General features: G+C 51.2%; 1 protein-coding gene across 1 annotated transcript in view; it reads left to right on the forward strand.

Moving 5' to 3' along the window:
* The first annotated feature begins 1,594 nt into the window (after positions 1-1,594).
* LOC138468389 (NACHT, LRR and PYD domains-containing protein 3-like) overlaps positions 1,595-26,688 on the forward strand; it is a 350,409-nt gene continuing 325,315 nt past the window's right edge. Inside the window, exon 1 of the mRNA XM_069608929.1 lies at positions 1,595-1,832. The gene's annotated coding sequence lies outside the window, so the exon portion shown is untranslated. The remainder of the gene's footprint in view (positions 1,833-26,688) is intronic.

The raw sequence follows: 26,688 nt of genomic DNA on the forward strand, positions 1-26,688 counted from the left end.
CATCGCTCGGCGCACGGGAGCCTTCGCTCGGCGCATGGAAGCTTCGCTCGGCGCACGGGAGACATCGCTCGGCGCACGGGAGCCTTTGCTCAGCGCACGGGAGCCTTCGCTCGGCGCATGGGAGCTTCGCTCGGCGCACGGGAGACATCGCTCGGCGCAGGGGAGCCTTCGCTCGGCGCATGGGAGCTTCGCTCGGCGCACGGGAGACATCGCTCGGCGCACGGGAGCCTTCGCTCGGCGCATGGGAGCCTTCGCTCTGCGCATGGGAGCTTCACTCGGCGCACGGGAGCCTTTGCTCGGCGCACGGGAGCCTTCGCTCGGCGCACGGGAGCCTTCGCTCGGCGCATGGGAGCTTCGCTCGGCGCATGGGAGACATCGCTCGGCGCACGGGAGCCTTCGCTCGGCGCATAGGAGCCTTCGCTCTGCGCATGGGAGCTTCGCTCGGCGCACGGGAGCCTTCGCTCGGCGCATGGGAGCTTCGCTCGGCGCATGGGAGACATCGCTCGGCGCAGTGAGAACAGCGCGTGTAACTGAAGGGAGCGGTCGCACTGCGGCGCTCCTCCTGTTGAGAGGCACATCAGGCCTCAGCCCACAGCTCCTGTTGCAGCTGCAGACTTTAAGAGACATTGGGCCTCATTACGACCCTGGCGGTAAGGGGTTAACGCCAGCGTTAGCTGCGCCGACCCCTTACCGCCAACTACGAGGTCCCTTAGCGCCATGGCGCTTTTAACACCTGCTTTTAGCAGGTGTTAAAATCCATGGCGCTAAGGTACCATGGAGTTAATTACGCCACCGTAATTTACGGTGGCGTAATTAACGCCTTCCCCACTCCCATTATGCCCTATGGGGCAAAAATGGGAATGGGGAAGGGTAAATGGGGATTGGGGACTTACCGCCCCGCCGACCTCGGAATGGGGCGGTAAGTCCGCCAACCACCATGGCGTAAACGTAGTTTACGCCATGGTGGTAAAGTCACTGCCCAGGCGGTAACTTACCGCCTGGGTCGTAATGAGGCCCATTGTTATATGGAATATGGACAGAGAATACAATTAGCCCTTATGCTGCATGATTGTTGGAGGCTCAAATAAAGAAGTAATGGCCAGTTTGGTGTTGGGGTTAACCTTAGAAGACACCACACTTTCTTTATGAGCATAGAGTGCTTTTCAGCATAGTGCTGTTCTTCCATGGAACTGCACTTTTCTGTTTCTGCATGCTCCACAGAATCGGGCCCTGAGTGGCCAGCTCCAGAGTGATGGATTCTTCCATATAATGTGGTTATGGGGGGGGGGGTCGAGTCATTGTTCACGTCGGCGGCTAGTAAGCTGGCAGGGCGGAAGCACTTTGGGGGGCACAGGTGCCTGGAGAAAGGTTATGAGGGCGAAGGGGGCAGCACACAGCAGCTCCTCGCAGGTGGGGACCCCCCTCCACCCCCTTCCTGTTGGGGACAGCATGATCTCAGCCTCCTCCCCGACGCCCAGTAACCTCTGCTGGTTGCTTTAAAAAAAGAACCCCACCCTTTGTTGAAATCGCGGGCTGCACAAACCACAGGAAATGCCCAGAGGCAGAAAACAGAAGTGAAACTTGCTTTCGGTTTGTGTTTTAGGTTCCAGGAAATCGCGAAGTGCCACCACTCCGGAGCACCTGAACCCTGGCACTCACGCCCCCCCACTGCCCACTGCCAGCGACTGGCAGAAGCCCCCCCCCCTATTGCCAACGACTAGCAGAAGCCGCGACACAAGCATTACGTGCCGCATAATTACAGGCTCAGGACTAGCAGCAGCCAGGGGAGCACTGCAGGGGGGCAGAGCCGAGGGGCACGCGGAGCTAAAGAGGTGAGTACAGTGGCGGTGTGGGAAGTGAGTACTGGTACCGAGGAGTGCCTGTGTGGGAGGTGAGTACACAAAGTGAAGGGAGGCTGTCAGTACAGAGAGGCTGTATGGGGGTGAGTATAAGGAGGGAAGAGAAGTTGTGTGTGATGCCGTGTTGAGAGGACTACTCTAGACTGTGTGTGCTGCGAATGCAAAGTGTGAAGTGAGCTTGCACAGTTGCAGAGAGTGGAGAGGCGGTGGTGTGTTTAAGTGTGAGCTGAGTGCAAAGAGTACAGGCTGCTTGTGGTGGAAGTGCAAAGGAAGAGTGAGTGTGTGAGAGAGAGATAGAGAGAGAGAGGGACAGAGGGAGAGAGGGAAAGAGAGGGAGAGAGACAGAGGGACAGAGGGAGAGAGGGAGAGAGAGAGAGGGACAGAGGGACAGAGGGACAGAGGGAGAGAGGGAGAGAGAGAGAGAGGGAGAGAGAGAGAGGGAGAGAGGGAGAGAACGAGGGAGAGAGGGAGAGAGGGACAGAGGGAGAGAGGGGGAGGGAGAGGGAGAGAGAGAGAGGGAGAGGGAGAGAGGGAGAGAGGGAGAGAACGAGGGAGAGAGACAGAGTGACGGAGAGAGGGAGAGAGAGAGGGAGAGAGAGAGAGGGACAGAGGGAGAGAGGGAGAGAGAGGGACAGAGGGAGAGAGGCTGTGTACGAGGTGAGTGCAGGGAGTGAAGGGAGGGTGTGCGTGTGCACTGAGTGCAGGGAGTGAAGGGAAGTTGTGCGTGAGCTGAGTGGAGGGAGTGAAGGGAGGGTGTGCGTGCACTGAGTGCAGGGAGTGAAGGGAGGGTGTGTGTGTGCACTGAGTGCAGGGAGTGAAGGGAGGGTGTGCGTGAGCTGAGTGCAGGGAGTGAAGGTAGGGTGTGCGTGAGCTGAGTGCAGGGAGTGACGGGAGGCCGTGCGTGAGCTGAGTGCAGGGAGTGAAGGGAGGACGTGCGTGAGCTGAGTGCAGGGAGTGAAGGGAGGACGTGCGTGAGCTGAGTGCAGGGAGTGAAGGGAGGACGTGCGTGAGCTGAGTGCAGGGAGTGAAGGGAGGACGTGCATGAGCTGAGTGCAGGCAGTGACGGGAGGACGTGCGTGAGCTGAGTGCAGGGAGTGAAGGGAGGACGTGCGTGAGCTGAGTGCAGGGAGTGAAGGGAGGACGTGCGTGAGCTGAGTGCAGGGAGTGAAGGGAGGACGTGCGTGAGCTGAGTGCAGGGAGTGAAGGGAGGACGTGCATGAGCTGAGTGCAGGCAGTGACGGGAGGACGTGCGTGAGCTGAGTGCAGGGAGTGAAGGGAGGACGTGCGTGTGCTGAGTGCATTGAGTGACGGGAGGCCGTGCGTGAGCTGAGTGCGTTGAGTGAAGGGAGGGTGTGCGTGAGCTGAGTGCAGGGAGTGAAGGGAGGGTGTGCGTGAGCTGAGTGCAGGGAGTGAAGGGAGGACGTGCGTGAGCTGAGTGCAGGCAGTGACGGGAGGACGTGCGTGAGCTGAGTGCAGGGAGTGAAGGGAGGACGTGCGTGTGCTGAGTGCATTGAGTGACGGGAGGCCGTGCGTGAGCTGAGTGCGGGGAGTGAAGGGAGGGTGTGCGTGAGCTGAGTGCAGGGAGTGAAGGGAGGACGTGCGTGAGCTGAGTGCAGGGATTGAAGGGAGGACGTGCGTGTGCTGAGTGCATTGAGTGACGGGAGGCCGTGCGTGAGCTGAGTGCGGGGAGTGAAGGGAGGGTGTGCGTGAGCTGAGTGCAGGGAGTGAAGGGAGGGTGTGCGTGAGGTGAGGAATGCTGAGGAGGGGGTTGTGGGATGTGAGTACTGGGAGTAAATGTACCTGTGTGTGACGAGTCCGGATAGAGAGTAAATAAATACTGTAAGTGAGGCGTGGAGTGAGAGTACCCCGGCTAGGCGTGAGGTGGGGGTGCATGGAGGGGAGTGTACATGTCCAGGCTACGGCATGGGGCGCCAGGGGCGGGCATCCCTGGCGCCCCCCCCCCCCCCCCCCCACTCCTCAGCCGCTGGCACTGGCAGAGGGGACTCGCTGGCGCCCATTACTTTGCCTCCTAGCACTTGCCCCCCAAGGAAGACTGTGGGGAGGGAGAAGACAGCGAGCCTTAGACTCTTTCTTTCTGAACATGTCCTATAGGGGGTTCTATGTGTGGCAGGGCGGTGTGTTATGCTTCCTGTGCTTTGCAAGTATTCTCCTTAGCATTTCAGGCTGTTAGGCCGTGAAGAGAGGGTTCGCATGTGTGTGCCTGAACTGTGCATGTTCTCATGTCTGCTTCGTATCATTTCTGTGTCCAGAGGAATGGAGTATTCCTGTTCATTCTTCTGTAGAGCTGTTCACCTGATGTCAAACGTGTAAGGGTGCCGGCGCCCCTGCTTCCTGCTGGGCGGCTATACAGTCTAAAACCGCAGCAGGCCGTGTTATGGTGACTCCTTGCTTAGCTGCATTTAAAGTGGGATGGCCCTTTGCTCAATGGCCCAGTGCCTACTGTGGGGCGACTGTGTTTAGTGATTAGTCACTGTTGTCGCCTTATCTGTACTTACAGTGTGGTCTCCTGTAGCTCAGTGTCTAGTCTGTGTTTACTGATTAATCACTGCTGTCATGGGTGTCTTGTTGGCTGATCCTCACTCAACGTTTGTTGCGTGGAAGGGCAACGCCTTGTGTGCATTTACAGTGTGGTATCTTGTAGCTCAGTGCCCAGTTTGTGGTGGCTCAGTGCCCAGTATGTGGTGACTCAGTGCCTAGTTTGTGTTTAGTGATTAGTCACTGTTGTCACCTTGTCTGTATTTACAGTGTGGTCTCCTGTGGCTCAGTACCTAGTTGTGTTTAGTGATTAGTCACTGTTTATCGCCTTGTCTGTATTTACAGTGTGGCCTCCTGGGAATGAGTGCCCAGGTTGTGGTGACTCGGTGTCACTGTTGTCGCCTTGTCTGTATTTACAGTGTGGTCTCCTGGGGCTCAGTGCCCAGGTTGTGGTGGCTCAGTGCCTAGTCTGTGTTTAGTGATTAGTCACTGTTTATCGCCTTGTCTGTATTTACAGTGTGGTCTCCTGTGGCTCAGTACCTAGTTGTGTTTAGTGATTAGTCACTGTTTATCGCCTTGTCTGTATTTACAGTGTGGTCTCCTGGGGATGAGTGCCCAGGTTGTGGTGACTCAGTGCCTAGTCTGTGTGTAGTGATAAGTCACTGTTGTCGCCTTGTCTGTATTTACAGTGTGGTCTCCTGGGGCTCAGTGCCCAGGTTGTGGTGGCTCAGTGCCTAGTCTGTGTTTAGTGATTAGTCACTGTTGTCGCCTTGTCTGTATTTACAGTGTGGTCTCCTGTGGCTCAGTGCCCAGGTTGTGGTGACTCAGTGCCTAGTCTGTGTTTAGTGATTAGTCACTGTTTATCGCCTTGTCTGTATTTACAGTGTGGTCTCCTGTGGCTCAGTGCCTAGTCTGTGTTTAGTGATTAGTCACTGTTGTCATGGGTGTTCCGCTAGCTGGTCCTCAATCAATGTTTGTTGAGTGGAAGGTCAATGCCTTGTCTGTATTTACAGTGTGGTCTCCTGGGGATCAGTGCCCAGGTTGTGGTGACTCAGTGCCTAGTCTGTGTTTAGTGATTAGTCACTGTTTATCGCCTTGTCTGTATTTACAGTGTGGTCTCCTGGGGATCAGTGCCCAGGTTGTGGTGACTCAGTGCCTAGTCTGTGCTTAGTGATAAGTCACTGTTGTCGCCTTGTCTGTATTTACAGTGTGGTCTCCTGGGGCTCAGTGCCCAGGTTGTGGTGGCTCAGTGCCTAGTCTGTGTTTAGTGATTAGTCACTGTTGTCGCCTTGTCTGTATTTATAGTGTGGTCTCCTGTGGCTCAGTGCCCAGGTTGTGGTGACTCAGTGCCTAGTCTGTGTTTAGTGATTAGTCACTGTTTATCGCCTTGTCTGTATTTACAGTGTGGTCTCCTGTGGCTCAGTACCTAGTCTGTGTTTAGTGATTAGTCACTGTTTATCGCCTTGTCTGTATTTACAGTGTGGTCTCCTGTGGCTCAGTACCTAGTTGTGTTTAGTGATTAGTCACTGTTTATCGCCTTGTCTGTATTTACAGTGTGGTCTCCTGTGGCTCAGTACCTAGGCTGTGTTTAGTGATTAGTCACTGTTTATCGCCTTGTCTGTATTTACAGTGTGGTCTCCTGTGGCTCAATACCTAGTTGTGTTTAGTGATTAGTCACTGTTTATCGCCTTGTCTGTATTTACAGTGTGGTCTCCTGTGGCTCAGTACCTAGTCTGTGTTTAGTGATTAGTCACTGTTTATCTCCTTGTCTGTATTTACAGTGTGGTCTCCTGTGGCTCAGTACCTAGTCTGTGTTTAGTGATTAGTCCCTCTTTATCGCCTTGTCTGTATTTACAGTGTGGTCTCCTGCGGCTCAGTACCTAGTCTGTGTTTAGTGATTAGTCACTGTTTATCGCCTTGTCTGTATTTACAGTGTGGTCTCCTGTGGCTCAGTACCTAGTTGTGTTTAGAGTGTGGTACCTAGTTGTGTTTAGTGATTAGTCACTGTTTATCGCCTTGTCTGTATTTACAGTGTGGTCTCCTGTGGCTCAGTACCTAGTTGTGTTTAGAGATTAGTCACTGTTTATCACCTTGTCTGTATTTACAGTGTGGTCTCCTGTGGCTCAGTACCTAGTTGTGTTTAGAGATTAGTCACTGTTTATCGCCTTGTCTGTATTTACAGTGTGGTCCCCTGTGACTCAGTGCCCAGTATGTGGTGACTCAGTGCCTAGTTTGTGTTTAGTGATTAGTCACTGTTGGCATGGGTGTCTTGATGGCTGGTCCCCATTCACAGTTTGAGTGGAAGGTCAGTGCCTTATCAGTATTTACAGTGTGGTCTCCTGTGGCTCAGTACCTAGTCTGTGTTTAGTGATTAGTCACTGTTTATCGCCTTGTCTGTATTTACAGTGTGGTCTCCTGTGGCTCAGTATCTAGTTGTGTTTAGTGATTAGTCACTGTTTATCCTTGTCTGTATTTACAGTGTGGTCTCCTGTGGCTCAGTACCTAGTTGTGTTTAGTGATTAGTCACTGTTTATCGCCTTGTCTGTATTTACATTGTGGTCTCCTGGGGATGAGTGCCCAGGTTGTGGTGACTCAGTGCCTAGTCTGTGTGTAGTGATAAGTCACTGTTGTCGCCTTGTCTGTATTTACAGTGTGGTCTCCTGGGGCTCAGTGCTCAGGTTGTGGTGGCTCAGTGCCTAGTCTGTGTTTAGTGATTAGTCACTGTTTATCGCCTTGTCTGTATTTACAGTGTGGTCTCCTGGGGATGAGTGCCCAGGTTGTGGTGACTCAGTGCCTAGTCTGTGTGTAGTGATAAGTCACTGTTGTCGCCTTGTCTGTATTTACAGTGTGGCCTCCTGTGGCTCAGTGCCCAGGTTGTGGTGACCCAGTGCCTAGTCTGTGTTTAGTGATAAGTCACTGTTGTCGCCTTGTCTGTATTTACAGTGTGGTCTCCTGGGGATCAGTGCCCAGGTTGTGGTGACTCAGTGCCTAGTCTGTGTTTAGTGATAAGTCACTGTTGTCACCTTGTCTGTATTTACAGTGTGGTCTCCTGGGGCTCAGTGCCCAGGTTGTGGTGGCTCAGTGCCTAGTCTGTGTTTAGTGATTAGTCACTGTTGTCGCCTTGTCTGTATTTACAGTGTGGTCTCCTGTGGCTCAGTGCCCAGGTTGTGGTGACTCAGTGCCTAGTCTGTGTTTAGTGATTAGTCACTGTTTATCGCCTTGTCTGTATTTACAGTGTGGTCTCCTGTGGCTCAGTACCTAGTCTGTGTTTAGTGATTAGTCACTGTTTATCGCCTTGTCTGTATTTACAGTGTGGTCTCCTGTGGCTCAGTACCTAGTCTGTGTTTAGTGATTAGTCACTGTTTATCGCCTTGTCTGTATTTACAGTGTGGTCTCCTGTGGCTCAGTGCCTAGTCTGTGTTTAGTGATTAGTCACTGTTTATCACCTTGTCTGTATTTACAGTGTGGTCTCCTGTGGCTCAGTGCCTAGTCTGTGTTTAGTGATTAGTCACTGTTGTCATGGGTGTTCCGCTAGCTGGTCCTCAATCAATGTTTGTTGAGTGGAAGGTCAATGCCTTGTCTGTATTTACAGTGTGGTCTCCTGGGGATCAGTGCCCAGGTTGTGGTGGCTCAGTGCCTAGTCTGTGTTTAGTGATTAGTCACTGTTGTCGCCTTGTCTGTATTTATAGTGTGGTCTCCTGTGGCACAGTGCCCAGGTTGTGGTGACTCAGTGCCTAGTCTGTGTTTAGTGATTAGTCAGTGTTTATCGCCTTGTCTGTATTTACAGTGTGGTCTCCTGTGGTTCAGTACCTAGTCTGTGTTTAGTGATTAGTCACTGTTTATCGCCTTGTCTGTATTTACAGTGTGGTCTCCTGTGGCTCAGTACCTAGTTGTGTTTAGTGATTAGTCACTGTTTATCGCCTTGTCTGTATTTACAGTGTGGTCTCCTGTGGCTCAGTACCTAGTCTGTGTTTAGTGATTAGTCACTGTTTATCGCCTTGTCTGTATTTACAGTGTGGTCTCCTGTGGCTCAGTACCTAGTTGTGTTTAGAGATTAGTCACTGTTTATCGCCTTGTCTGTATTTACAGTGTGGTCTCCTGTGGCTCAGTACCTAGTTGTGTTTAGAGATTAGTCACTGTTTATCGCCTTGTCTGTATTTACAGTGTGGTCTCCTGTGGCTCAGTACCTAGTCTGTGTTTAGTGATTAGTCACTGTTTATCGCCTTGTCTGTATTTACAGTGTGGTCTCCTGTGGCTCAGTACCTAGTCTGTGTTTAGTGATTAGTCACTGTTTATCGCCTTGTCTGTATTTACAGTGTGGTCTCCTGTGGCTCAGTACCTAGTCTGTGTTTAGTGATTAGTCACTGTTTATCGCCTTGTCTGTATTTACAGTGTGGTCTCCTGTGGCTCAGTACCTAGTCTGTGTTTAGTGATTAGTCACTGTTTATCGCCTTGTCTGTATTTACAGTGTGGTCTCCTGTGGCTCAGTGCCTAGTCTGTGTTTAGTGATTAGTCACTGTTGTCATGGGTGTCTTGATGGCTGGTCCTCATTCACAGTTTGTTGAGTGGAAGGTCAACACCTTGTCTGTATTTATTGTGTGGCATCCTGTGGCCCAGTGCCCAGTTTTTGGTGGCTCAGTGCCTAGTCTGTGTTTAGTGATTAGTCACTGTTGTCGCTTTGTCTGTATTTACAGTGTGGTCTCCTGTGGCTCAGTGCCCAGGTTGTGGTGGCTCAGTGCCTAGTCTGTGTTTAGTGATTAGTCACTGTTTCTGTGTTTAGTGATAAGTCACTGTTGTCGCCTTGTCTGTATTTACAGTGTGGTCTCCTGGGGCTCAGTGCCCATGCTGTGGTGACTCAGTGCCTAGTCTGTGTTTAGTGATAAGTCACTGTTGTCGCCTTGTCTGTATTTACAGTGTGGTCTCCTGGGGCTCAGTGCCCAGGTTGTGGTGGCTCAGTGCCTAGTCTGTGTTTAGTGATTAGTCACTGTTGTCGCTTTGTCTGTATTTACAGTGTGGTCTCCTGTGGCTCAGTGCCCAGGTTGTGGTGACCCAGTGCCTAGTCTGTGTTTAGTGATAAGTCACTGTTGTCGCCTTGTCTGTATTTACAGTGTGGTCTCCTGGGGCTCAGTGCCCAGGTTGTGGTGGCTCAGTGCCTAGTCTGTGTTTAGTGATTAGGCACTGTTGTCGCCTTGTCTGTATTTACAGTGTGGCCTCCTGTGTCTCAGTGCCCAGGTTGTGGTGACCCAGTGCCTAGTCTGTGTTTAGTGATAAGTCACTGTTGTCGCCTTGTCTGTATTTACAGTGTGGCCTCCTGTGGCTCAGTGCCCAGGTTGTGGTGACCCAGTGCCTAGTCTGTGTTTAGTGATAAGTCACTGTTGTCGCCTTGTCTGTATTTACAGTGTGGCCTCCTTTGGCTCAGTGCCCAGGTTGTGGTGACCCAGTGCCTAGTCTGTGTTTAGTGATAAGTCACTGTTGTCGCCTTGTCTGTATTTACAGTGTGGTCTCCTGGGGCTCAGTGCCCAGGTTGTGGTGGCTCAGTGCCTAGTCTGTGTTTAGTGATTAGTCACTGTTTATCGCCTTGTCTGTATTTACAGTGTGGTCTCCTGGGGCTCAGTGCCCAGGTTGTGGTGGCTCAGTACCTAGTCTGTGTTTAGTGATTAGTCACTGTTGTCGCCTTGTCTTTATTTACAGTGTGGTCTCCTGTGGCTCAGTACCTAGTTGTGTTTAGTGATAAGTCACTGTTGTCGCCTTGTCTGTATTTACAGTGTGGTCTCCTGTGGCTCAGTACCTAGTCTGTGTTTAGTGATTAGTCACTGTTGTCGCCTTGTCTGTATTTACAGTGTGGTCTCCTGTGGCTCAGTACCTAGTCTGTGTTTAGTGATAAGTCACTGTTGTCGCCTTGTCTGTATTTACGGTGTGGTCTCCTGGGGCTCAGTGCCCAGGTTGTGGTGGCTCAGTGTCTAGTCTGTGTTTAGTGATTAGTCACTGTTTATCGCCTTGTCTGTATTTACAGTGTGGTCTCCTGGGGCTCAGTGCCCAGGTTGTGTTGACTCAGTGCCTAGTCTGTGTTTAGTGATTAGTCACTGTTGTCCCTTTGTCTGTATTTACAGTGTGGTCTCCTGCGGCTCAGTGCCCAGGTTGTGGTGACTCAGTGCCTAGTCTGTGTTTAGTGATTAGTCACTGTTGTCGCCTTGTCTGTATTTACAGTGTGGCCTCCTGTGGCTCAGTGCCCAGGTTGTGGTGACCCAGTGCCTAGTCTGTGTTTAGTGATAAGTCACTGTTGTCGCCTTGCCTGTATTTACAGTGTGGTCTCCTGGGGCTCAGTGCCCAGGTTGTGGTGGCTCAGTGCCTAGTCTGTGTTTAGTGATTAGTCACTGTTGTCGCCTTGTCTGTATTTACAGTGTGGCCTCCTGTGGCTCAGTGCCCAGGTTGTGGTGACCCAGTGCCTAGTCTGTGTTTAGTGATAAGTCACTGTTGTCGCCTTGTCTGTATTTACAGTGTGGTCTCCTGTGGCTCAGTGCCCAGGTTGTGGTGACTCAGTGCCTAGTCTGTGTTTAGTGATTAGTCACTGTTTATCGCCTTGTCTGTATTTACAGTGTGGTCTCCTGTGGCTCAGTACCTAGTCTGTGTTTAGTGATTAGTCACTGTTTATCGCCTTGTCTGTATTTACAGTGTGGTCTCCTGTGGCTCAGTACCTAGTCTGTGTTTAGTGATTAGTCACTGTTTATCGCCTTGTCTGTATTTACAGTGTGGTCTCCTGTGGCTCAGTGCCTAGTCTGTGTTTAGTGATTAGTCACTGTTTATCGCCTTGTCTGTATTTACAGTGTGGTCTCCTGTGGCTCAGTGCCTAGTCTGTGTTTAGTGATTAGTCACTGTTGTCATGGGTGTTCCGCTAGCTGGTCCTCAATCAATGTTTGTTGAGTGGAAGGTCAATGCCTTGTCTGTATTTACAGTGTGGTCTCCTGGGGCTCAGTGCCCAGGTTGTGGTGGCTCAGTGCCTAGTCTGTGTTTAGTGATTAGTCACTGTTGTCGCCTTGTCTGTATTTATAGTGTGGTCTCCTGTGGCTCAGTGCCCAGGTTGTGGTGACTCAGTGCCTAGTCTGTGTTTAGTGATTAGTCACTGTTTATCGCCTTGTCTGTATTTACAGTGTGGTCTCCTGTGGCTCAGTACCTAGTCTGTGTTTAGTGATTAGTCACTGTTTATCGCCTTGTCTGTATTTACAGTGTGGTCTCCTGTGGCTCAGTACCTAGTTGTGTTTAGTGATTAGTCACTGTTTATCGCCTTGTCTGTATTTACAGTGTGGTCTCCTGTGGCTCAGTACCTAGTCTGTGTTTAGTGATTAGTCACTCTTTATCGCCTTGTCTGTATTTACAGTGTGGTCTCCTGCGGCTCAGTACCTAGTCTGTGTTTAGTGATTAGTCACTGTTTATCGCCTTGTCTGTATTTACAGTGTGGTCTCCTGTGGCTCAGTACCTAGTTGTGTTTAGAGATTAGTCACTGTTTATCGCCTTGTCTGTATTTACAGTGTGGTACCTAGTTGTGTTTAGTGATTAGTCACTGTTTATCGCCTTGTCTGTATTTACAGTGTGGTCTCCTGTGGCTCAGTACCTAGTTGTGTTTAGAGATTAGTCACTGTTTATCGCCTTGTCTGTATTTACAGTGTGGTCTCCTGTGGCTCAGTACCTAGTTGTGTTTAGAGATTAGTCACTGTTTATCGCCTTGTCTGTATTTACAGTGTGGTCTCCTGTGGCTCAGTACCTAGTCTGTGTTTAGTGATTAGTCACTGTTTATCGCCTTGTCTGTATTTACAGTGTGGTCTCCTGTGGCTCAGTACCTAGTCTGTGTTTAGTGATTAGTCACTGTTTATCGCCTTGTCTGTATTTACAGTGTGGTCTCCTGTGGCTCAGTACCTAGTCTGTGTTTAGTGATTAGTCACTGTTTATCGCCTTGTCTGTATTTACAGTGTGGTCTCCTGTGGCTCAGTACCTAGTCTGTGTTTAGTGATTAGTCACTGTTTATCGCCTTGTCTGTATTTACAGTGTGGTCTCCTGTGGCTCAGTGCCTAGTCTGTGTTTAGTGATTAGTCACTGTTGTCATGGGTGTCTTGATGGCTGGTCCTCATTCACAGTTTGTTGAGTGGAAGGTCAACACCTTGTCTGTATTTATTGTGTGGCATCCTGTGGCCCAGTGCCCAGTTTTTGGTGGCTCAGTGCCTAGTCTGTGTTTAGTGATTAGTCACTGTTGTCGCTTTGTCTGTATTTACAGTGTGGTCTCCTGTGGCTCAGTGCCCAGGTTGTGGTGGCTCAGTGCCTAGTCTGTGTTTAGTGATTAGTCACTGTTTCTGTGTTTAGTGATAAGTCACTGTTGTCGCCTTGTCTGTATTTACAGTGTGGTCTCCTGGGGCTCAGTGCCCAGGCTGTGGTGACTCAGTGCCTAGTCTGTGTTTAGTGATAAGTCACTGTTGTCGCCTTGTCTGTATTTACAGTGTGGTCTCCTGGGGCTCAGTGCCCAGGTTGTGGTGGCTCAGTGCCTAGTCTGTGTTTAGTGATTAGTCACCGTTGTCGCTTTGTCTGTAGTTACAGTGTGGTCTCCTGTGGCTCAGTGCCCAGGTTGTGGTGACCCAGTGCCTAGTCTGTGTTTAGTGATAAGTCACTGTTGTCGCCTTGTCTGTATTTACAGTGTGGTCTCCTGGGGCTCAGTGCCCAGGTTGTGGTGGCTCAGTGCCTAGTCTGTGTTTAGTGATTAGGCACTGTTGTCGCCTTGTCTGTATTTACAGTGTGGCCTCCTGTGTCTCAGTGCCCAGGTTGTGGTGACCCAGTGCCTAGTCTGTGTTTAGTGATAAGTCACTGTTGTCGCCTTGTCTGTATTTACAGTGTGGCCTCCTGTGGCTCAGTGCCCAGGTTGTGGTGACCCAGTGCCTAGTCTGTGTTTAGTGATAAGTCACTGTTGTCGCCTTGTCTGTATTTACAGTGTGGCCTCCTGTGGCTCAGTGCCCAGGTTGTGGTGACCCAGTGCCTAGTCTGTGTTTAGTGATAAGTCACTGTTGTCGCCTTGTCTGTATTTACAGTGTGGTCTCCTGGGGCTCAGTGCCCAGGTTGTGGTGGCTCAGTGCCTAGTCTGTGTTTAGTGATTAGTCACTGTTTATCGCCTTGTCTGTATTTACAGTGTGGTCTCCTGTGGCTCAGTACCTAGTTGTGTTTAGTGATAAGTCACTGTTGTCGCCTTGTCTGTATTTACAGTGTGGTCTCCTGTGGCTCAGTACCTAGTCTGTGTTTAGTGATTAGTCACTGTTGTCGCCTTGTCTGTATTTACAGTGTGGTCTCCTGTGGCTCAGTACCTAGTCTGTGTTTAGTGATAAGTCACTGTTGTCGCCTTGTCTGTATTTACGGTGTGGTCTCCTGGGGCTCAGTGCCCAGGTTGTGGTGGCTCAGTGCCTAGTTTGTGTTTAGTGATTAGTCACTGTTTATCGCCTTGTCTGTATTTACAGTGTGGTCTCCTGGGGCTCAGTGCCCAGGTTGTGTTGACTCAGTGCCTAGTCTGTGTTTAGTGATTAGTCACTGTTGTCCCTTTGTCTGTATTTACAGTGTGGTCTCCTGCGGCTCAGTGCCCAGGTTGTGGTGACTCAGTGCCTAGTCTGTGTTTAGTGATTAGTCACTGTTGTCGCCTTGTCTGTATTTACAGTGTGGCCTCCTGTGGCTCAGTGCCCAGGTTGTGGTGACCCAGTGCCTAGTCTGTGTTTAGTGATAAGTCACTGTTGTCGCCTTGCCTGTATTTACAGTGTGGTCTCCTGGGGCTCAGTGCCCAGGTTGTGGTGGCTCAGTGCCTAGTCTGTGTTTAGTGATTAGTCACTGTTGTCGCCTTGTCTGTATTTACAGTGTGGCCTCCTGTGGCTCAGTGCCCAGGTTGTGGTGACCCAGTGCCTAGTCTGTGTTTAGTGATAAGTCACTGTTGTCGCCTTGCCTGTATTTACAGTGTGGTCTCCTGGGGCTCAGTGCCCAGGTTGTGGTGGCTCAGTGCCTAGTCTGTGTTTAGTGATTAGTCACTGTTTCTGTGTTTAGTGATAAGTCACTGTTGTCGCCTTGTCTGTATTTACAGTGTGGTCTCCTGGGGCTCAGTGCCCAGGCTGTGGTGACTCAGTGCCTAGTCTGTGTTTAGTGATAAGTCACTGTTGTCGCCTTGTCTGTATTTACAGTGTGGTCTCCTGGGGCTCAGTGCCCAGGTTGTGGTGGCTCAGTGCCTAGTCTGTGTTTAGTGATTAGTCACCGTTGTCGCTTTGTCTGTAGTTACAGTGTGGTCTCCTGTGGCTCAGTGCCCAGGTTGTGGTGACCCAGTGCCTAGTCTGTGTTTAGTGATAAGTCACTGTTGTCGCCTTGTCTGTATTTACAGTGTGGTCTCCTGGGGCTCAGTGCCCAGGTTGTGGTGGCTCAGTGCCTAGTCTGTGTTTAGTGATTAGGCACTGTTGTCGCCTTGTCTGTATTTACAGTGTGGCCTCCTGTGTCTCAGTGCCCAGGTTGTGGTGACCCAGTGCCTAGTCTGTGTTTAGTGATAAGTCACTGTTGTCGCCTTGTCTGTATTTACAGTGTGGCCTCCTGTGGCTCAGTGCCCAGGTTGTGGTGACCCAGTGCCTAGTCTGTGTTTAGTGATAAGTCACTGTTGTCGCCTTGTCTGTATTTACAGTGTGGCCTCCTGTGGCTCAGTGCCCAGGTTGTGGTGACCCAGTGCCTAGTCTGTGTTTAGTGATAAGTCACTGTTGTCGCCTTGTCTGTATTTACAGTGTGGTCTCCTGGGGCTCAGTGCCCAGGTTGTGGTGGCTCAGTGCCTAGTCTGTGTTTAGTGATTAGTCACTGTTTATCGCCTTGTCTGTATTTACAGTGTGGTCTCCTGGGGCTCAGTGCCCAGGTTGTGGTGGCTCAGTACCTAGTCTGTGTTTAGTGATTAGTCACTGTTGTCGCCTTGTCTTTATTTACAGTGTGGTCTCCTGTGGCTCAGTACCTAGTTGTGTTTAGTGATAAGTCACTGTTGTCGCCTTGTCTGTATTTACAGTGTGGTCTCCTGTGGCTCAGTACCTAGTCTGTGTTTAGTGATTAGTCACTGTTGTCGCCTTGTCTGTATTTACAGTGTGGTCTCCTGTGGCTCAGTACCTAGTCTGTGTTTAGTGATAAGTCACTGTTGTCGCCTTGTCTGTATTTACGGTGTGGTCTCCTGGGGCTCAGTGCCCAGGTTGTGGTGGCTCAGTGCCTAGTCTGTGTTTAGTGATTAGTCACTGTTTATCGCCTTGTCTGTATTTACAGTGTGGTCTCCTGGGGCTCAGTGCCCAGGTTGTGTTGACTCAGTGCCTAGTCTGTGTTTAGTGATTAGTCACTGTTGTCCCTTTGTCTGTATTTACAGTGTGGTCTCCTGCGGCTCAGTGCCCAGGTTGTGGTGACTCAGTGCCTAGTCTGTGTTTAGTGATTAGTCACTGTTGTCGCCTTGTCTGTATTTACAGTGTGGCCTCCTGTGGCTCAGTGCCCAGGTTGTGGTGACCCAGTGCCTAGTCTGTGTTTAGTGATAAGTCACTGTTGTCGCCTTGCCTGTATTTACAGTGTGGTCTCCTGGGGCTCAGTGCCCAGGTTGTGGTGGCTCAGTGCCTAGTCTGTGTTTAGTGATTAGTCACTGTTGTCGCCTTGTCTGTATTTACAGTGTGGCCTCCTGTGGCTCAGTGCCCAGGTTGTGGTGACCCAGTGCCTAGTCTGTGTTTAGTGATAAGTCACTGTTGTCGCCTTGCCTGTATTTACAGTGTGGTCTCCTGGGGCTCAGTGCCCAGGTTGTGGTGGCTCAGTGCCTAGTCTGTGTTTAGTGATAAGTCACTGTTGTCGCTTTCTCTGTATTTACAGTGTGGTCTCCTGTGGCTCAGTGCCTCGTCCATATTTACGGGTGACCGCTGTCACAGTTCCTAGTACTGTAGGCCCGTCGGTGGGCCCTGCACAGAATGAATGGTGGTAAACACAACACACAGTTTTTGCGATTACTATTTACGATTCGGGCTTCCATGCTCCCAGGCAAAGCTGGGGTGCACAACGCTTCATCAGACTTACCTGGTTATTGCATGCTGCAGATGAACCTTGCAACATCTGAACTTGAGGACACCCCCATACATTTTCCTTTTTACTCAGTACATTTGCAGAACAATCTTTATATATCTCAATTAAAGGAATTGTTTTAACTTGCAATATTTTCCAGAAATATCACTGCTTGATAGTTAAGAGCTCACTTAGTACAACCGCTCTAAAATGTCGGTTTGGGTATTTGGATACACATAATATGTTTCAATATTTTCAATATTTAACCTTAATAAATTACCGTATGATAGTACATCTCTGGTAGTCCACTTTAGGAATGTTTGTTTTTGTGTGCAGGTTAATTTGCAGCATAGAATGCGTCAGAGATGTTGGTTGGCTTGTCTGGCGTTTGTGTGAGTGAGGGGTTTCAGTTTTGTGTGTAGGTAGGATGGAGTTTTGAGGTGGATGGCTTTGTACATGAGGCAGAGTCCTTTGAAAGCAGTTCTCTTAGGTATGAAGAGCCGGTGGAGCCGGGAGAGAGCCCGGGTGATGTGAGGTGGATGGCTTTGTATATGAGGCAGAGTCCTTTGAAAGCAGTTCTCTTAGGTATGAAGAGCCGGTGGAGCCGGGAGAGAGCCAAGGTGATGCGTGGGTAGGTGGAGGATTGGGTCTTGGTGCTGCGTGTCGTATGGCTTGCAGGGGGGCAAGGGTCCTGTTGGGGATCCCAGTGAGGATAGAGTTTCCATAGTCCAGCTTGCACAGAACCTGTGCTTGGACTGCTGTGTGGAAGTCGGTAGGGGGACGGATGTGTCTTATCTTGCAGAGCTGGTTACATCTTTTGGTGATGGCATTTATGTGCTGTGTGAAGGATAGGTGACGGTCATTGGTGAAGGCATATGTGTAGGTTGTTTGATCCAGTGGTGAGGTTGGGTCTGCGCTGGAGGAGACTAATGAGGAGGTACTCTGTTTTCAAAGAGTTGAGCTTGACGAAGTGGATTGCCAACCGGGTGGTTATGGTAGAGAGATAGCTCTTGAGTTTATGAGGTAAGGCAGTGGTGAGGTGTGGAAGTATATTTGTGGGTTACTGCGTATTACATATTAAATAGAAAGTGCGCATCGTGGTTGCTTAGGGTCTTTCTGAGGAATTAAACATATAGGTTAAAGAGGAGGGGGCATAGCGGAGATAATTGTGGAACAACGTACTAGACTGGCTTGCATCAATAGAGGGGCACAGAGGCAGAGTGTGTCCTTGCAGTGAAGAGAGTGTGAAACAGTCCAGGATGGTGGCTGGTGGAACAGGATGTTTAAGAGAATGGCATTTTTTTGATGGTGCCAAAGGCTGTGGAGTGGTCGAGCAGTACGAGGAGAACTGTGTGTCCTTTGTCAGTCAAGTTTTGGAGGTCATTGAGGACATGAGGTGTTGCGGTTCCAGTGCTGTGGCTGGGTGAAAGGAGTTGAGGAGGTCATGTGTGTGCATGTGCTCTTTGAATTGGCTTGTGGCAAAGCATTCCAGGACTCTGGTGAAATATGACAGGATAGTAATGGGATTATTGTTTTCAGGGAGCGTGGGGTTCAAGGGGTGGTCTCTTGAGGAGAGGGAAAAGTGCAAAGGGGATTGTAGAGAGGAGTTGGTGTTGTTGACCCAGTGTGGAGCCAGTGTGGAAGTTGGGATTGTGTGTTGGGGGTATACATGAGGTAAATTAATGTGGGGTGTGGGTCTGACGGAGTAGACCAACTGAATGGGCGGTTGGTTCTCAGAGGACATGTCTGGTGGGTGAATGGGCTTGTAAGTGTGAGTGAGTCTCTGTAAATGATGGCAATGTGTGAGTGTTTTCCTGTGGTGGATGGGATAATGTGGGGAAGCATGCCAGGTTTGCCAGACGTGTGGTGGGGCTTCAGCCATGTCTCTGTCAGGGTGTGTCTGGTGAGGAAGTCATTGATTCTGTGGGCATGTGCATGTGCAGAGTGAGTGCATTGCAGTGGTTCTGTGGGTGTGTGCAGGTGTAGAGAGAGTGCATTGCAGTGGTTCTGTGGGCATGTGCATGTGCAGAGAGAGTGCATTGCAGTGGGTCTGTGGGTGCGTGCAGGTGCAGAGAGAGTGCACTGCAGTGGGACTGTGGGTGTGTGCAGGTGCAGAGAGAGTGCACTGCAGTGGTTCTGTGGGTGTGTCCAGGTGCAGAGAGAGTGCACTGCAGTGGTTCTGTGGGTGTGTGCAGGTGCAGAGAGAGTGCACTGCAGTGGTTCTGTGGGTGTGTCCAGGTGCAGAGAGAGTCAATTGCAGTGGTTCTGTGGGCATGTGCATGTGCAGAGTGAGTGCATTGCAGTGGTTCTGTGGGCATGTGCATGTGCAGACAGAGTGCTTTGTTGTGGTTCTGTGGGTGTGTCCAGGTGCAGAGAGAGTTCACTGCAGTGGGACTGTGGGTGTTTGCAGGTGCAGAGAGAGTGCACTGCAGTGGTTCTGTGGGTGTGTCCAGGTGCAGAGAGAGTGCACTGCAGTGGTTCTGTGGGTGTGTCCAGGTGCAGAGAGAGTGCACTGCAGTGGTTCTGTGGGTGTGTCCAGGTGCAGAGAGAGTCCATTGCAGTGGTTCTGTGGGCATGTGCATGTGCAGAGAGAGTGCATTGCAGTGGTTCTGTGGGTTTGTGCAGGTGCAGAGTGAGTGCACTGCAGTAGTTCCTGAGGTGTGTGCAGGTGCAGAGAGAGTGCATTGTGGGGAAGCATGCCAGGTTTGCTAGGCGTGTGGTGGGGCTTAAGCTATGTCTCTGTCAGGGTGTGTTTGGTGAGGAAGTCTTTGATTGTGTGGGTGTGTGCAGGTGCAGAGAGAGTGCATTGTGTGGCAGCATGGCAGGTTTGCGAGGCGTGTGGTGGTGCTTCAGCCAGGTCTCTGTCAGGGGTGTGTTTGGTGAGTAAGTCATTGCTTCTGTGGGGGTGTGCAAGTGCAGAGTGAGTGCATTGCAGTGGGTCTGTGGGCATGTGCATGTGCAGAGAGAGTGCATTGCAGTGGTTCTGTGGGTGTGTGCAGGTGCAGAGAGAGTGCACTGCAGTGGTTCTGTGGGTGTGTCCAGGTGCAGAGAGAGTGCATTGCAGTGGGTCTGTGGGCATGTGCATGTGCAGAGAGAGTGCATTGCAGTGGTTCTGTGGGCATGTGCAGGTGCAGAGAGAGTGCACTGCAGTGGTTCTGTGGGTGTGTCCAGGTGCAGAGAGAGTGCATTGCAGTGGTTCTGTGGGCATGTGCATGTGCAGAGAGAGTGCATTGCAGTGGTTCTGTGGGTGTGTGCAGGTGCAGAGAGAGTGCACTGCAGTGGTTCTGTGGGTGTGTCCAGGTGCAGAGAGAGTGCACTGCAGTGGTTCTGTGGGTGTGTCCAGGTGCAGAGAGAGTCCATTGCAGTGGTTCTGTGGGCATGTGCATGTGCAGAGAGAGTGCATTGCAGTGGTTCTGTGGGTGTGTGCAGGTGCAGAGAGAGTGCACTGCAGTGGTTCTGTGGGTGTGTGCAGGTGCAGAGAGAGTGCACTGCAGTGGTTCTGTGGGTGTGTCCAGGTGCAGAGAGAGTGCATTGCAGTGGTTCTGTGGGCATGTGCATGTGCAGAGAGAGTGCATTGCAGTGGGTCTGTGGGTGTGTGCAGGTGCAGAGAGAGTGCACTGCAGTGGGACTGTGGGTGTGTGCAGGTGCAGAGAGAGTGCACTGCAGTGGTTCTGTGGGTGTGTCCAGGTGCAGAGAGAGTGCACTGCAGTGGTTCTGTGGGTGTGTCCAGGTGCAGAGAGAGTCCATTGCAGTGGTTCTGTGGGCATGTGCATGTGCAGAGTGAGTGCATTGCAGTGGGTCTGTGGGCAGGTGCATGTGCAGAGAGAGTGCATTGCAGTGGGTCTGTGGGCATGTGCATGTGCAGAGAGAGTGCATTGCAGTGGTTCTGTGGGCATGTGCATGTGCAGAGAGAGTGCATTGCAGTGGTTCTGTGGGTGTGTCCAGGTGCAGAGAGAGTGCACTGCAGTGGTTCTGTGGGTGTGTCCAGGTGCAGAGAGTGTCCATTGCAGTGGTTCTGTGGGCATGTGCATGTGCAGAGAGAGTGCATTGCAGTTGTTCTGTGGATGTGTGCAGGTGCAGAGAGAGTGCCCTGCAGTGGTTCTGTGGGTGTGTGCAGGTGCAGAGAGAGTGCACTGCAGTGGTTCTGTGGGTGTGTCCAGGTGCAGAGAGAGTGCATTGCAGTGGTTCTGTGGGCATGTGCATGTGCAAAGAGAGTGCATTGCAGTGGGTCTGTGGGTGTGTGCAGGTGCAGAGAGAGTGCACTGCAGTGGGACTGTGGGTGTGTGCAGGTGCAGAGAGAGTGCACTGCAGTGGTTCTGTGGGTGTGTCCAGGTGCAGAGAGAGTGCACTGCAGTGGTTCTGTGGGTGTGTCCAGGTGCAGAGAGAGTCCATTGCAGTGGTTCTGTGGGCATGTGCATGTGCAAAGAGAGTGCATTGCAGTGAGTATGTGGGTGTGTGCAGGTGCAGAGAGAGTGCACTGCAGTGGGACTGTGGGTGTGTGCAGGTGCAGAGAGAGTGCACTGCAGTGGTTCTGTGGGTGTGTCCAGGTGCAGAGAGAGTGCACTGCAGTGGTTCTGTGGGTGTGTCCAGGTGCAGAGAGAGTGCACTGCAGTGGTTCTATGGGTGTGTCCAGGTGCAGAGAGAGTCCATTGCAGTGGTTCTGTGGGCATGTGCATGTGCAGAGTGAGTGCATTGCAGTGGGTCTGTGGGTATGTGCATGTGCAGAGAGAGTGCATTGCAGTGGGTCTGTGGGCATGTGCATGTGCAGAGAGAGTGCATTGCAGTGGTTCTGTGGGCATGTGCATGTGCAGATAGAGTGCATTGCAGTGGTTCTGTGGGTGTGTGCAGGTGCAGAGTGAGTGCACTGCAGTAGTTCCTGGGGTGTGTGCAGGTGCAGAGAGAGTGCATTGTGGGGAAGCATGCCAGGTTTGCTAGGTGTGTGGTGGGGCTTAAGCTATGTCTCTGTCAGGGTGTGTTTGGTGAGGAAGTCTTTGATTCTGTGGGTGTGTGCAGGTGCAGAGAGAGTGCATTGTGTGGCAGCATGGCAGGTTTGCTAGGCGTGTGGTGGTGCTTCAGCCATGTCTCTGTCAAGGGTGTGTTTGGTGAGTAAGTCATTGCTTCTGTGGGGGTGTGCAAGTGCAGAGTGAGTGCATTGCAGTGGGTCTGTGGGCATGTGCATGTGCAGAGAGAGTGCATTGCAGTGGTTCTGTGGGTGTGTGCAGGTGCAGTGAGAGTGCACTGCAGTGGTTCTGTGGGTGTGTCCAGGTGCAGAGAGAGTGCATTGCAGTGGGTCTGTGAGCATGTGCATGTGCAGAGAGAGTGCATTGCAGTGGTTCTGTGGGCATGTGCAGGTGCAGAGAGAGTGCACTGCAGTGGTTCTGTGGGTGTGTCCAGGTGCAGAGAGAGTGCATTGCAGTGGGTCTGTGGGCATGTGCATGTGCAGAGAGAGTGCATTGCAGTGGTTCTGTGGGTGTGTGCAGGTGCAGAGAGAGTGCACTGCAGTGGTTCTGTGGGTGTGTCCAGGTGCAGAGAGAGTGCACTGCAGTGGTTCTGTGGGTGTGTCCAGGTGCAGAGAGAGTCCATGCAGTGGTTCTGTGGGCATGTGCATGTGCAGAGTGAGTGCATTGCAGTGGTTCTGTGGGCATGTGCATGTGCAGAGAGAGTGCATTGCAGTGGTTCTGTGGGTGTGTGCAGGTGCAGAGTAAGTGCACTGCAGTAGTTCCTGGGGTGTGTGCAGGTGCAGAGAGAGTGCATTGTGGGGAAGCATGCCAGGTTTGCTAGGCGTGTGGTGGGGCTTAAGCTATGTCTCTGTCAGGGTGTGTTTGGTGAGGAAGTCTTTGATTCTGTGGGTGTGTGCAGGTGCAGAGAGAGTGCATTGTGTGGCAGCATGGCAGGTTTGCTAGGCGTGTGGTGGTGCTTCAGCCATGTCTCTGTCAGGGGTGTGTTTGGTGAGTAAGTCATTGCTTCTGTGGGGGTGTGCAAGTGCAGAGTGAGTGCATTGCAGTGGGTCTGTGGGCATGTGCATGTGCAGAGAGAGTGCACTGCAGTGGTTCTGTGGGTGTGTGCAGGTGCAGAGAGAGTGCACTGCAGTGGTTCTGTGGGTGTGTCCAGGTGCAGAGAGAGTGCATTGCAGTGGGTCTGTGGGCATGTGCATGTGCAGAGAGAGTGCATTGCAGTGGTTCTGTGGGCATGTACAGGTGCAGAGATAGTGCACTGCAGTGGGAGTTTGGGGGTGTGCAGGTGCAGAGAGAGTGCACTGCAGTGGTTCTGTGGGTGTGCAGATGCAGAAAGTGTGCATTGCAGTGGTTCTGTGGGCGTGTGCATGTGCAGAGAGAGTGCATTGCAGTGGTTCTGTGGGTGTGTGCAGGTGCAGAGAGAGTGCACTGCAGTGGTTCTGTGGGCATGTGCATGTGCAGAGAGAGTGCATTGCAGTGGTTCTGTGGGTGTGTGCAGGTGCAGAGAGAGTGCACTGCAGTGGTTCTGTGGGTGTGTCCAGGTGCAGAGAGAGTGCATTGCAGTGGGTCTGTGGGCATGTGCATGTGCAGAGAGAGTGCATTGCAGTGGTTCTGTGGGCATGTACAGGTGCAGAGATAGTGCACTGCAGTGGGAGTTTGGGGGTGTGCAGGTGCAGAGAGAGTGCACTGCAGTGGTTCTGTGGGTGTGCAGATGCAGAAAGAGTGCATTGCAGTGGTTCTGTGGGCGTGTGCATGTGCAGAGAGAGTGCATTGCAGTGGTTCTGTGGGTGTGTGCAGGTGCAGAGAGAGTGCACTGCAGTGGTTCTGTGGGCATGTGCATGTGCAGAGAGAGTGCATTGCAGTGGTTCTGTGGGTGTGTGCAGGTGCAGAGAGAGTGCACTGCAGTGGTTCTGTGGGTGTGTCCAGGTGCAGAGAGAGTGCATTGCAGTGGGTCTGTGGGCATGTGCATGTGCAGAGAGAGTGCATTGCAGTGGTTCTGTGAGTGTGTGCAGGTGTAGAGAGGGTACATTTCAGTGGTTATGTGGATGTGTGCAGGTGCAGAGTGAGTGCATTGCAGTGATTCTGTGGGAGTGTGCAGGTGCAGAGTGAGCGCATTGCAGTGATTCTGTGGGTGTGTGCGGGTGCAGAGAGAGTGCATTTTGTCTTGCATGGGAGCTGCACCTGGAATCATTTTCATGGCCTTCAGTGCTAATTCTCGGAGTTGGGCTTCTGTAGACTTGATGTGCGCCATGTGATGTTAGTGATGTCACTGTGTGTGACATCAAGACACCTGGCAGTGTCTCAAGTACACCGCAGGAAGCACTGGCTGGCAGCAAGCCTCCTCAGGCAGTGGGAGGCACAGCTGCACTGGCAACCAGACCTGGCAAGTCTCCATCCTGTTGTGAAGTCAGCACGAGCACTGTGGCTCGTGCCAAAGTCACATTTTAGAGCCACATGTGTGGACCTGTGGCCCGCTCTAATAAAAGATCTGAACGGTCTCCCGCTCGGCAGTCTCATCACCGGCAAAGACCCTGTGAATCCAGCCCTACTGTGACAAGTCCACACAGACCAAGAAGAAACCAAACCCACGACTACACACTCAGCCCGAGAGGATGGAGTAGTGAGGCTCAAGCCTCGGTATCCAAAGATCCCCGCTGATGGATAAAAATCTATCAGCAAGAAGCAGGGGCGCCGAGTATGGGGGGCTCCGGGGCCCGAGCTTTCCCACCCCCCGGCAAAATCAAGTCGGGGCTGAGCCCCCCCATCGGAGAGAAATGATGCAGCATCAATGGCCCTTTCCATCGATACTGCATCACTTCTCTCCGCCCGGGTATAATCGCGAAAATGTGCGATTAAGCCCTCCCCTCTAGGACTCATTGGTGTATGGTCCTGGAGGGGAGGGCTTAGGTTCAGCGGTATTCAAACTGTGGGGCGCGCCCCTCTGGTGGGCCGCAGCCTCATGCCGGGGGGGGGGGGCGCGCATCCACAGTTGGAAAAAAAAAGAGGTTAAATGACCAAAGGGTCGGGCTGTTGCTTCATTAACAAGCAGCCGCCCGATCCACGGCCCCTGCCACACATGCTTAGTGCGACAGGGGCTGGGCCTTTATGAGGTCTCAGGCTCCATTAGGAGCCTATTTATGAAGACAAAAGAAAAAGCGCACACCTTTTGCCGTGATGATGGTCATCGCAGCAAATTAAGGTGTGTGCTTTTTTTTGTCTTCATGAATAGGCTCCTAATGGAGCCTGAGGCCCCACAAACGCCCGGCCTCTGTCGCACTATGGGTGGTGGCAGCAGGGTCGGATTGGCCCCTGGCCAGGCCGAAATCGTCCCTGGGGAGTAAGGGCCAGTTTCAGGCCATGCTTGGGCAGGTTTGAAATTTTTTGGGGGGGGAAAATAAAAAATGTTCACATTTATTTTTTCATTTTTTATTCTTCAAAAACCTTTCATCCTTCTTGGGTCGATAGGAGTACCAACACAGGTTGGGTGATATTGTATGCATATTTGTTCTATGAAAAAAAGCTTAAGAGTAAGTGCTATATAATACCATATTATCATGTGGCCTTGGACGTCTGCTTGGAGTCACAGTATTTTGACAATATGGATCTATACACAGATATTAATGATACGTATGGTGATCCATTCTTGTATGAAATGTATATTACCTTAGTGAAATCATAACCACATTTCTCGTAGTGTAGTTTACTTAGGAACAATGCTATTTGATGCCACTTCCTATTTTGTCAAGGGGTGAAAGGTTGTGTTTCATCGCTTCCCGGGATGTCACTTTGGTGTGGGGTCAAATGACATCACTTCCGGTGATATCATCAAAGGTTAAGTGTCGTGAGGCGAGGGGTGGGCCACTTTTTTGAGGCGAGGGGTGGGCCACTTGTTTTTGGGTGACCGGGCCTATTTCTTGTCCCAGTCCGACCCTGGGTGGCAGCAGTGCTGTGGAACTGCCCAAGTGTCACAGAAGTGCTAGAACATATTTGGGTACAGGCACCTACTGTTTTACAAATTAAGCACTTCGTATACACATGCAGTTGCAATTAAATGTTAATTAAAAAATTATGCCCTCAAGAGTATGCTATCACAGAGAAACGGGCACCCCAAAGCCAGTTCAACTACCCACTCCCAGGTGTGCTACTGAACAGGTAGATGTAAGTCGATAGCCAACCAACCTCTTTCTCCTATCTGTGCTACTGTACCATACAAATAAGGGGGAATCGCTCTCCTGCAGCCTCTCTCCCAGTCATCGATTCTTGATGATTTACTGGTGCAGTCACAAAAAAAAAGATTTTTTGGGGTTTCATTTAACAAATGAAAGACGCAGACAGAACAATAACTGTGTGAGTCAACTGAGAGATGAATGCACTCATGCTCCATTCAGAGAGAAGCTTTGAAAATGTAGCTCTGACAAATCAGAGAATCAGGGGGGCAAAGAAGCACTGCACATCTCCGCTCCCTCTTCATGGGTTTACGGTTGCCTCCTGAAAGGTTGCCAGCAGCTAACTTGCCATCCTGTCCCAACTCCATGCCTCGTGTGCTATTCCCTGGTCAACCAAACCCTGTGAACTCATAGGCCGCATAAGACCCACAGAAGTCTTTTTACCGCCCGTCCTGAACGTTTCTTGCACTAGTGCTATTAATGCGTGCAGCTCCAAGGTTTAATATTAACAACAAGTGTTTGTGGGTAAAGGGCCGGCATAAAGTCTCTATTTCAGAGCCAGAGTCAAATGATAAGGTGCTTGTGGCAGTATGGAGTTCCAGGCCTCTGCTTGGACGCCGGGTTCTGCAACCTTTAGCTCTGCAGATGTGTTGGACTACAATGCTCATCAGCCCCAGCCAGCATAGTCAATGGTGATGGATCATAGGAGTCGTAGTCCAAAACATCTGGAGAGCCACATGTTTAAGACCCCTGGCTTTAAGGAACAGGAAGTAAAATAATCCATGAAAGTAACAGGAGTATGACTTTCCTAGATCTACATGGGTAGAATAAAAGTAGACTAGAAGAACAGCCTGGGGGCATCAAGTTTATGTAGGATGGAATGGTGGGGGCCTGAGTCACCTGAGGAGACAGGAATGGTGGGGGTCTGAGAGACCTGAGGAGACAGGGGTATTTTACAGGTCTGAAACCTGGTAATCCACTTTACAATAAAAGACAACATGGAGAGAGGCGATGTCTCTGTGTGGCCTATAAATCTGCCGAGATACCACCAAACTGTACTACCATTACTGCCACTTGGTCTGGCGGTATTACTGCCAGATTACAAGTGGTGGTAGGCAGTGTTAGTCCCCATTAATTGGAGTCCATAGGACT

This window comes from Ambystoma mexicanum, chromosome 4q (assembly GCF_040938575.1).
Source record: "Ambystoma mexicanum isolate Mex_15411 chromosome 4q, UKY_AmexF1_1, whole genome shotgun sequence".
NCBI lineage: Eukaryota > Metazoa > Chordata > Amphibia > Caudata > Ambystomatidae > Ambystoma > Ambystoma mexicanum.